This window comes from Anabrus simplex, chromosome 2 (genome assembly GCF_040414725.1).
Source record: "Anabrus simplex isolate iqAnaSimp1 chromosome 2, ASM4041472v1, whole genome shotgun sequence".
In the NCBI taxonomy this organism is placed as follows: domain Eukaryota; kingdom Metazoa; phylum Arthropoda; class Insecta; order Orthoptera; family Tettigoniidae; genus Anabrus; species Anabrus simplex.
Genome location: NC_090266.1, coordinates 678,407,941 through 678,420,822, shown reverse-complemented (window position 1 = coordinate 678,420,822; position 12,882 = coordinate 678,407,941). Strand labels below are relative to the sequence as shown.

The window sequence follows — 12,882 nt, the reverse complement described above, 5'->3', positions numbered from 1 at the left end:
TCCAGAGCAGAAATAATGCAAAAAAATGAAACTGCAAAAAGTGCCAGAGAGAGCAAGAAAGTGAGTACGTAACGGCAAGGCGCCCAATTGCTGACTATTCATTTGTTTATATAACGTTCTCAAATGATCGGAAACCAGCAGCAAAGAGTTTGATAAATGGCAGTTGCAAAATTCCAGAAAGATCGAGTAGATATATATATTTTTTCAATCAATCACTACCGATCCGCATTTAGGGCAGTCGCCCAGATGGCAAATTCCATGTCTGTTATTTTCCTAGCCTTTTCTTGAAGGACTGCAAAGAAATTGGAAATTTATTGAACATCTTCCTTGGTAAGATTTTTCCAATCCATAACTCCCCTTTCGATAAATGAATATTTGTCTCAATTTGTCCACTTGAATTCCAACTTTATTTTCATACTGTGATCTTTCCTAATTTAAAAGTCACCACTCAAACTTATTTGTCTACAAATGTCATTCCACGCCATCTCTCCACTGACAACTCGGAACATACCACTTATGATATAGATGTTGATTCCCATAGGGAACCTGAAATATTTGTCCCGAATGAGTAAATTTATCATACCAATATAAATGGTCCGTTATTGGACATTATAAATTTTACAGCTAACTCATTCCTGGTTGCCAGCGTTTCACCCCAGTGAGCTAAGTTGGGCTCATGAGTTGGTAAATAGAACACCCACCAAGATGCATGACTGGTGCATACCGTGGAGGCCACTGCGTAGGCTACTTGGAGCCAACGGCAGTGCCATTGCACTATGAGAGACTTCATCTCATAACCAAAAATTGATGCCTGCCTGGCCATCAGATGATATAGATGTTGATTGCCATAGGGAACCTGAAACATTTGTCCCGAACGAGTAAATTTATAATACCAATATAAATGGCCTATTATTGGACGTTATAAATTTTCCAACTAACTCATTCCTGGTTGCCAGCGATTCGCCCCAGTGTGCTAAGTTGGGCTCATCAGTTGGTAAATAGCACACCTACCAAGACGCATGGCCAGTGCACTTTCACTCACTTCGGTGTGTTGACCGTTTGTTTCATACCTGCCAAGTTCGAGTGATCTCGTAATTCTTTTGTATTCAGCGGTTTAAGGAACGCCACAGTATCACGTAAAAAGCAGTGTGCGAAGACGCAGAATCAGCAAACACTGGTGATTCTCTTCGGCGATGCCGATAGTTGGCGAAAACGCGTGGCTCATAACTATAATAAAATCGTACACAACGAACAACACTGTCTATGCCAATGCAACCGCATTGGTTTTATTATGCCTAGCCCATACAGACTTTTTAAAAGGAGATGGGGTCAGTGTACTGTGTTGCAATGCAGACGGAAGCGAAATACTTCCTCCCCTCGTCATAGAAAAGTTCTATAAGCCGTGATGTTTTAAGGGCATCGGGTACTTTCCAGGCAAACACAAGTCCTCGAGTCAAATGAATTATCTGTTTACTATTAAAATCCCTTGACTGGGCCGGGAATCAAACCTAGAGTCCCGAAGGCGCTGACCACACAGTCATGGAGCCACTCCTCCCATCCTCGCAAACACAGCTGTGCCAACAATAGACTCGATCGTACGAACGGGACAGTTAACTTTGAGTAGGCCAGGCTAGTTTGAGAGGACAACCACCTTCTCTTTGCTATTTGCTTTACGTCACACCGACACAGATAGGTCTTATGCGACGATGTGATGGGAAATGCCTAGGAGTGGGAAGGAAGCGGCCATGGCTTTAATTAAGGTACAGCACCAGCATTTGCCTGGTGTATAAATGGGAAACCACGGAAAACTATCTTCAGGGCTGCCGACAGTGGGGTTCAAACCCACTATCTTCCGGATGTAAGCTCACAGCTGCGCGACCCTAACCATACGGCCAACTCGCCCGGTAAACCACCGTTTAAGTAGCATTGGAACTTCATTGACGGTTTCCAATATGGTCACTTACAGTTTACTATGCACCTGTTACTTCCCTAACACAGCTTCCCAATTTTGTCGCTGCCCTCCCGACCATTTAAAATAAGGCAAACACACCTAGCCAACATTGAAAATAATCTTCGAGAACGGGACCGGTAAATTGAGAAGAAATTGAGAATGCTGATACTCTAAAATTTTAAATTCATCAGCGTTTTTCCATCACTTATCACATACATTTCACCTGGCACGTTGTCTCCTCTCAAACTTGGTTTCTCAAGCTTTTACGCTCCCCTCCTAACCATTCTTGGTGATGGTGTTTCTACAAAGACAGACCGATATGCACAACCACAAAATTAACATTTGAACTCACAATAAATGAAGAACACAAAACTTTACATAAAAATATTCTGCACAATAGCAAGTCACTATACTGTCTGAATGTTATTAACTCAATATATATTTAACAGTGGAGGAACGATATACTTTTCGGAAAGAATGTAAACAGGACATCTGTCATATAACAGATAACTTCCATTAGAGTCTACCTGCAGTACTATCTTATGTTCACAATCAGACCCCGCTGTAGTGCCCTCCCAGCGGGTATTAGGGAAAAGTGGGAGTGCTACATTGAACAAAAACCTTACGTATGTTGAACAGACTTTTAGTTTGTAAAACTCACATAAAGTGGCAATTTACAACAACAATCATGCGTCAGTGCATAATCCATGTATGTACAAAACACAAATTATGACTCACAAGTATGGAACAGTACAGAGTCAAAGTCAATGAGGTCAACATTAATTATAATTTCAGTATCTTGTTGTCTTTTAGCATTTGTTCAGTTTTATTAGTGTTCATTACATATTGTATACTTTTTAGTTAGTAGTATTTCTGTTCATTCATACGTACTCCATAGTGTATTCCTTTCAAATCAGGTTTATTTGTTGTTTTGTCTGTAAGAGGTATATGCCTAATTGCCAATAAAGTGAGTACTCTCCCCTCAGTTTCTGGCCATCTGGATCTGGGAAAGGGGAGTATTCTATTCTAGCAGGATGATGACCCAACACATGTCAAAGCTGAACAAGAAGTATTTAAGAAATAAAGAAGCATCATGAGCTTTACAAGCAATAACTCACCAATTTATCACCCATCATGTTGTTGTGGGATGAATTTATAATGTTATTTGCTTTACATTCCACTAACTACTTTTCGGTTTTCGGAGATGACGAGGTGCCAGAATTTAGTCCCACAGGAGTTCTCTTATGTGCCAGTGAATCTACGGACACGAGGCTGACTTATTTGACCACCTTCAAATACCACCGGACTGAGCCGGGATCGAACCTGCCAAGTTGGGGTCAGAGAGCCAGCGCCTCAACCGTCTGAGACACTCAGCCCGGCTGGGATGAATTCAACTGCAAGACAAAACAATTTTCTGTTCCCTCATCTCTGGCTTTTGCAAGCACGGGGAACTGTCACTAAAGAGATGCTGGAAAAACCAATCAGAAGAATGCCACATATATGTCGAGCAGCAATCAGAGCAAAACGGGGACATACACGAGCACGGAGTTTGAACAGTGTAACTCTCAGAGATACCATTTTCCATTACTTGAAGCAGAGATTGCTTTGCAGCATTTTTATAGTCAGTTTGTGTATAATGGAAGCCTATGTTTTTATTTTGATTTAAAATGTATGCCATGCGAAGTATCACTAATCTGATGCCTAATAATTAACAACTAGATTTTCCTGAAGGTGAGTTTAAACTTTTGATGCTAGTTTATATAAGAGAACAGGGAAGTATTCCAAGCAGATAAATGTACAGTCGCTAATAATAGGAATGAGTGCATGGTACTGTATACTGGAAAATATCTTGTAGGTACATTTTACTCAGAAACAACTGAACCTACAAATTTAATGTTTGTGTTGGGTACTGTCTTGCCTAGAAAAAATTTGAGAAAACTCTACCTTGCCTGCATTCATGCTGTCTTCCCCGGTTCCAGTCTTGCCGCTCCTGTGTCAACCACCCCTCCTATTCATCCCCAACAGCACATTACAGTTATGTATTACATTACATATATCTTGGTACAAGCATGATTTTGATAAAAAGTTATTCCCCCCCAGCAACTTATCAAAACATGGTCTTTGTTTCTCCACAGTTTCATGGCTCTAGCTCAAAATATTTCTACGTAAACATTTCTTAAAAAGACTAAAAATACAAAAATTGAAATTTTTTGTACAAGTTCTGAGATAATGCATGAAAAATATATTTCTAAGGTTTTTACAACTTTTGTTGTTGTTGCATAAATATGTTTTAACTTTCCTTTATTTTAACTTGTTATCTTAAGCTAGCAGTAAGCTCAACCTATAATATTGTAAGCCGTAGTGTTAAGCACTGGAAATACTTAAGTTGAGTTTGAAACTGTATATGATGATGGTGGATTTAGATATTAAACTAGTAGTATTTCTTGTAATATTTTCTTTCCATGGAATTGCTTGTTGTTCTCCCTTGTTGTAGCTGTTGGGTAATTACACTATGTTTTAACTTTATTATTACATTACTGTAAGTGACCATTGCAACCAGGATTTCCCAACTGCGATGTATTTTTAAATAATAATTCTATCATATTAAATTCAGCCCGATAAGCTAACTTTCTAGCTGAAAGAGATTTAATTGGAGAAAATAACAATCAAATGCATCAAAATTTCAGCTATTTTCTTTCCAAAATAAATATATATTTCAATCTATTGGAACTAAGTACATAATTTTGCTTGTCAGTATTTGTTAGTATCTTTAAGATATATACGGTTCAGAGTTCAGCTTTCTATGCCTGATAGTTACTGAAAAAATGAACCTAAATTTATTAAAATATAGCATCCCTTAAAAGTGCTTTAAAAATCAAACATAGTATTACAACTTAACAATATGCACTGCATTTCCTACCCACAGAGTAATACTTCACATTTACGGTGAAAGCAATACCAGTAACTTAAAGGCATAGTTGCACTGTCATCTCAGATTTTTTTTGGTGATACTCTGCTGTGGTACTATTAGTGAGTGATATACCAGGTCAAAGGTGTGTAGCAGCTATATGCCAGAGTTTCTATAAGAAAAAAAAAAAAAGAAAAAAAAAATCTTGAATGAAGTAGAAAAAGCGCAAGAAACAGATTATAACATTAAAAAGGAAGAACACATTCCACCCAGAGAGTCGAGATGGCAGTGACTTACATGATGTTCGCGTGTAATATTGTCGCTTGGAACTATTGAATAATCGGTCATTCTAAGCTAAAATTTACTGTCTGAAGCACCAGAGTGAAGCTGCTACGTACTTTTGTAGTGAGTGTGGTTTTAAATCTGCGTTGTGGAGATTAGTGTTCATTAAAGGATCAATCTCATACCTATAACCTCATCTTGTTAGCTAACCGATAATGGCCGCCTCTGTTGATGGAGGTCGGCAAGCTTTTTCTAACTCAATGAATCTAAATAATGAAAATCAGCATGTCTCAAGTAACCTCATGAATCGACAGAATAAAGAAAGCATAATTCCCACCCGTACCGGTGAACCAGGTAACCTCATGACAACCTCTATTACTGTTCCTAACACACTTAATCAATCTCCTAACAACCCAAGGTTCAGTTACTCTGCAGCAATGCAATCCTACCCTACCAAAGATCAAGCTATTGTTATTGAATCTTGCGATGGTATTAGTATCCGAGATTATATACTAGCAATTGGAAAAGTCACTAGCCCTAATAACATCCGATTTGTCTCACGGATATCTAATGGAAGAATATGTATCTTCCTTGCAAGTCAAAAGTGTGTTGAAAAATTAATTTCAAAACATCTTAAGATTCTCATAAATAATGTCTCCTTGGAAATAAGACCTCTCCTAACTAAAAACAAACGAGTTATTCTATCCAATGTTTGCCCTGTGATTCCTAATATTGTTATTGAAGAATTTCTCAAACTCGGCATTAAACCAATGTCAAACAATCTCCGGATTTTCTCACATTCTCAGTTTTCGGAGACAGATTTATATTCAAAATGAATACTTTAACAAACTTCCAGACTCACTCCAAATCGAATATGAGGGTACCAGTTACTGGATTTATTTATCCTCTGACACACCCACCTGCTTTCTTTGTAAAACTGAGGGGCACTTAGCTAGAAACTGTCCTGATAATGATGAAATAATAAATGAAGGCTCCTCATTAAATCAAAACAGTCATTCTCGTGGCAAGATCAATTTAACAGAATTTCCCCAACTAGTAGAGGATACACAAAAAATTAAAACAAACTGTCAAGAAAATATTACCTGTACTCCCTCACACACTACTGTTCAGACAACTGCTACATCTACATTTCTTCAGTGTTCTCAAAATCAAAACTGTGGGCCTTTACCCTCAGTCGAAACGACTCTAACCTCTTATTTGGAATGCCCTCAAAACCCCTCATGTGTTCATCTTGCTGGATCGAAGAGACCAATATCACTATCTAGCAGTGAAACTACACGCAGAAAAGTCCTTGATTTTAAGGAACCTCCCCTAACAACTGAACCTAAGACAAGTGAACAGACAGGGAAACACAAGACAAAACAAACTTACAAGAAACCAAAGACGGAAAAAGAAAGCACAACTATTAGTGATATGCTTAAGCCAATTAAGCAAGTTCTAGAAGCCAACCCTCAGTCCTTTCCCCTCTATTACTTACAACTCCAATCCTTTTTTGAAAACAGTATTGGAGTTAATGACATTGCAGCAATAGCTTCCAATTACACCCAAGATCTAGAGGGTTTAGCCCAAGCCCTTCAAAAACTATATCCATACTACACTGAAAAATCCATTAAGAACAGGAGTACTCGAATAGTCAAGAAACTGATCAAGGCTAGCAGTGAAAACCGAGGTGAAGCAATTAACAGTTTAGCTCCAGATTACTCCAGCGATTACTCTACTTCTCTCACATAATGATGATAAAATTCCCTCTACACTTGTCATTCTTATGACTATATCATTACTTCAATGGAACCTCAACAGTTTTCGATCACAGCGAGAGTATTTACAACTTCTACTAAATAAACATCAGCCTTCAGTTGTCTGTCTACAAGAAACTAACTTTAGAGACAACTTTGTTTCCCATTTAAGACAGTTCAACGTACATTATAAAAACCGAATTAATCCAAATCATGCCAGTGGAGGCGTAGCCACCTATGTTAAAAATAATTTACACCATCAAGAGGTTCCTTTAACTACTGATTTAGAAGCAGTCGCAGTTTTATTATACCTACCACAAGCTATATGTGTATGTAATGTTTATTTTCCTACGAATAGTACATCTCACGCTGATGATTTAAGAAACCTAATACACCAACTCCTCAAACCCTTCATTTTGATGGGTGATTTTAATAGCCACAACAGTTTATGGGGTAGTCGCAATACTGATGCAAGGGGGAAAGAAATAGAGAAGATACTAGATGAATTTACTCTAGTATTATTGAACTCAACTGCTCCAACTCGTTTTGATATAGCACACGGAACATACAGTAGCATAGATTTAACTATATGTACGCCAGACATAGCTGCACTATTTAACTGGTCCATTTATTCAACTCTACAAGGAAGTGACCACTTCCCCATCATAATTAATGATGATCAAAGTTCTCCAGACAACACATCAAAACTCCAATACTGTAAATGGAATTTAAATAAGGCAAATTGGCAATCATTTAGAAAGATTGTAAATAACTATTTAAATGATCTAACTCCAACAAATAAATTTCCTTCTAAGCACATCAATGATATTGTTCAAGACTTCACTGAAGTAATAATTAAATCTGCTGACCAGAGCATCCCAAAAACAGCTCCTATGCCCTTCAAGAAAACGGTTCCCTGGTGGAATGACTCCTGTAAAGAGGCTATCAAAAATAAAAACCGTGCTTACTACCTATACAAAAGAAATCCTACGCCTGAAAATAAAATCAATTTTCAAAAACACCGAGCAATAGCACGAAATAAAATAAAATTAAGTAAGAAAACCTCCTGGTTAACATCCGTCTCCTCCTTAACCTGCCAAACTTCACAAAAAGTTATGTGGAATAAAATCCAAAGAATAAGTGGCAAAAACAATAAATTCTGTATTACCTCTCTAAGAGATCCAGTCGCTGGGTCAATTGTAAATGAACCTCAACAAATAGCTGATCAATTGGCTAAATCATTTTCAAAAATCTCTAGCGATAACAATTATCAACCTGAATTTCTTCGCATGAAAACAACTCGAGATCCAATAGACTTAAGTGAAACTGTACCTACACCGAACTATGCTTATAATGATACTTTACAGTTACAAGAAATGGTTACAGAACTCAACAAATGCGGCGGATATAGTCCTGGCCCAGACACCATTCCGTATGAATTTTTAAAACAGCTTCCACATAGTGCACTCAATTATCTACTTGCTATTTTCAACTATATATGGAGTTCCAAACTATTTCCAGATCAATGGCGTTCTGCTATTGTAGTGCCTATACTCAAACCAGGAAAGGACATTTTGATCCCAGATAATTATTGTCCCATCGCCTTGACAAATACAATGTGTAAGCTACTGGAGAAAATTGTTAACAAGAGATTACGCTGGTATTTGGAACATATACACTTTTTTAGTGATGCACAAAATGGTTTTCGTCAAGCACGTTCAACAACAGATACTCTGATATGTTTAGAATCAGAAATCCGAGAAGCTTTCCTAAATAATCAGCACCTCATAGCTGTTAGTTTAGACATTGAGAAGGCATATGACATGGTGTGGAAAGACTATCTAAATGAAACACTGAAGAAACATAATATTTCAGGAAACATGCTTCACTTCATTTATAATTTCCTTAAAGATCGCCGAATTCAAGTCAGGACAAATGGAACTCTTTCACTTGAAGTAACCGTTGACAATGGAGTTCCCCAAGGATCAGTCATCAGTGTCACATTATTCCTCGTTGCAATAAACGGCATTGTCTCCAACATTCACCTACCAGTAAAGGCTTGCCTTTTTGCCGATGATTTGACTATACTAAGTGCAGGAAAAAATAAATTAACTACTCAACAGTTACTTCAAGAATCAATTGATAACATCCAAAAATGGGCTAAAGTTACAGGGTTCAAGTTTTCCAAAACTAAAACCAAATGCATACTCTTCTCCAAATGTAAACATACTGTACAAGACCCTGAGCTGTACATGGACAATCACAAAATTGAAACAGTAACAACTATGAAAATCTTAGGAGTATTATTCGACACTACGTTAAGTTGGATACCTCACCTGAAAAACCTTAAAGATGACTGCTTGCGAAGGCTGAACATAATGAAGATCCTGGCAGCAAAGAACTGGGAGGCAGACTACCAAGTGCTAATGAACACGTACAAAGCCATTATTAGGGCTAAATTAGACTATGGCAGCATTGTATACAATTCCGCAAGAATGTCTTCACTCAAAATCCTTGATTCCATCCAGTCCTCAGCTCTTCGAATTGCTCTAGGAGCCTTCCGTACCAGTCCAGTAGCCAGCATTCAAATAGAAGCAAATGAACCACCACTCACAATTAGACGTAGACAACTAAGTTTGACTTACGCGCTCAAGGTAGCAACTATGAGTGAATCAAGAATTAAGTTGTATGCTTTTCCTAACAAGCATCAAGGTACACTCATTAAATCAGGATCACAACCACAGCCTTTCAATGTCAGAATAGCCAAGTTTCTTGAAGAACTAAATTTAAATATCCCTCCAATACTCCTCACCATGGACTATTACCCTTCCAAAAATTAACTTTGAAATAAATTACAGTGTCAAAGATGAAACTGACATATCTCACTACCATCAATTATTTCTTGAAATTTCTAATAAATACCCAAGGCACACTGCAATCTATACTGATGGATCAAAATGTGAGGAAAGAAATGGATGTGGGATTATATATCCTGAACGTACCATGCTATACCGATTGCCTGACTACTATTCAGTCTTCTCTAATGAGCTGTACGCAATAAAGCAGGCTATGCTATATATTTTGAAAACCAGCACCTGTAATAACTCCATCATTTTTTCTGATTCAAAAAGTGCATTAAACGCAATAGAAAGTCCATCATCGAAACACATCCTTGTACAAGAAATACAACTGTTGTTTAACAACATCATGAAAGAAGACAAACAAGTCATCCTTGTGTGGATACCCTCTCATAGAGGTATTCAAGGTAATGAATCTGCTGATCAAGCAGCTAAAGACGCTACTTACCTCCCGCTAGGCGATCTAACAACAGCTACCCCTCACAATGACATTATTGCCTATGCTAAAACAAAATTATACCAACAGTGGAAGATAAAATGGCTTCAAACTTCGAACAGCAAACTCCACGAAGTAACAACGGAATCTACAGTACAACACTATCTTCACAACCTTCACAGGCAAGATCAAGTCTTAATAACTAGAATACGGATTGGCCACTCCAAGATAAGTCACAGCTACCTCCTTGAGAAGAAACTGCCTCCCATCTGTACAACATGCAATAGTGTGTTGACTGTGAAGCACATCATAACAGACTGTTCACTGTATGACAAATGGCACCAGTAACACTGTATACCTAAGGATATTAAGGGGACACACTCATCTCCTTCACTGTGCAAACAAAATATCAAGTTTTTCAAATACACTGGTCTGTATTCAAAAATTTAACTGTTCAGTTTAAAATACCACTTTTATATTTTTTTTCATTCTTCACCCTACTGTAATTTAATGTAAATTCTACAGTTAGAAGTCACGATAAGACCTTAGGGTTAAAGTGACTCTAAATTATCTTAATAAAAAAAAAAATTTTAAAAACATTCCACCCAGGTACCAGAAAAATATGCTAGGTGAGGATTTCAAGTTAGACTTCAGGGCTCAGCTGCTTATGGGTGAACATAAGAGGTCAAGAAAATAAAAGTTAAAGTCCAAACAGTTGTTTCAATCATAAACTAGCATTTTAAGGGACCAAATCACGTAAGATGAACTGAAATATGTAACAGGCTATATGTGAAGGACTTTATCCCCACCTAGAAGACTACAATCATAATATTAGCCTACATGATTACTCAATACCTTCATGAGTTCATCAGTTATCTTATGGAGAACTGACTACTCCTTCACCAATCTCGCTCTGTGATTTTTAGAAAATAATCTCTCCATGAATCAAGGCAGTGGCTTAAAACATGGTTATTTCTGTATCAAACATGTAGCATACATGTACAATAAATACAAAATTAAATGATACATACAAAAGATCCTCCTGAATGGTAAATAATCAGCAATGGGTTTAGTTATATATGGTTACAAAGAAACATGATTACGCACACAACACTAGCTCACAACCGCACATCTAGTCCATTCAGCCACTGGATCAAGGTGCTGGAACATCTGCTAAATCTTCCCATGATCCTTGGCATGAGCAGAGTGGACATTCAGGCACAATATGTTCGACAGTTTCGTACGCCACTCCAAAGTTGCAGTCGTGTGGGTTATGAAAACTACACTTAGTGTGTAAGTAGATCTTCAAATCCTACTAAGTGATACCCGAGTTCTACAAGGGAGGACTAAACATCGTGGAACACAACTAGAGCTGCTTGTGACCACTGATGCTTCCATCCTTCAAGTAAGTTGAATCCTTCTGTGTCAACTCTTTGGGCATTCTAATTGGTGAGTTACAGGATTTCAGTTTTCTGCTGCAGAGATCTTTGATGTCCCTGTGAACAGGCAGGGAAAATGAGATGAGACTGTGTTGTACTCTTGAAGTAGTGCATTCGAATAGTGTATGTCTAGTGGAACAATGTGGGAAAGGAATGGCAACCAGTATGATGTAATAGTTTGGAGAGTACCAGACATTATCCACATGGAATTCTTGAGCCGAGTGTCAACTTTCTTTCTATGCGTGCTCCTCAAACACAATGAGAGACAATACTCAGTTGTTGAGCATGCAAGTCCAAGGGCAAAGCATCGTAGAGTAACTGTTGAGGCAACCCATGAGGGACTACAAGTTATGTGGTACTTAACTCCTTGAATGCCAACGTTAATTATATCAACGCTTGGAAATTATGCAAGAAGTGCCGGCCTTGATATAATCATGCTTCTTTTAACTTGACATAGTTCCTTCTGTAATTGCTAGATGGCACTAACGTCATGCTTTCTCAATAGCAGGGCCCTTTAGCTTCCTCATTTGGCCACTTGGAAGAGTCTGTAGTTATTTTGCTTTGAATATTAAATTTTCTTTGGAATGAGTGACTGCTGACTGGCATACAACATGGCGGCGTCCAGCAGTAAACGTGCTCGGCTTGAAGAACAAGAAATTAGCGCTATTTTAAGTGAATCCTCAGAGGAAGGGGAAGTTTTCTCAGACTTTGAAGAAAGTGAAAGCAAGTTCGATAATGGTAAACGTGATAGTGACTCAGGAACATCATAACAGGAAAATGATAATGGTGCAAATGGTCATAATATCAGTGATAGTGATGATGAAAACATTGATAACTGGAAGGAAATAAAGGTAGGTGATGATAATCCACCTCCGTTTACAACGCCTTTCATGGAACTACCAGGGTCCTAAGCATTGCCCCCCACCAGATTCAAAGCCATAGTCATATTTTTCCTTGTTTATTACTACATTCTTAAATATTCTTGTGACAGAAACAAACCACCACCAATCTCATGCCGAAATCCAGAGCAAAACTGTGGAAACCAATAACATTGCCGGAGATTAAGGCATTTGTGATCTGTATTTTGAACATGGGCATAATTCGCAAACCATCCATATTTAGCTACTGGTCAGTAAAAGGTTCCATGCTAACACCACAGTTCTGACAAATGTTTCTCGCAATAGATTTAAACTTATTCTCCAGTTTTTTCACATGGCGGATAATTCTAAACTTTCTCCACCTTGTGACCCT

General features: G+C 37.9%; 1 protein-coding gene across 2 annotated transcripts in view; it reads right to left on the bottom strand.

Annotated features, from left to right (window-relative positions):
- The window catches only part of sstn (stepping stone), a 204,872-nt gene that overhangs the window by 170,521 nt on the left and 21,469 nt on the right, over window positions 1-12,882 (bottom strand). The window lies entirely within an intron of this gene.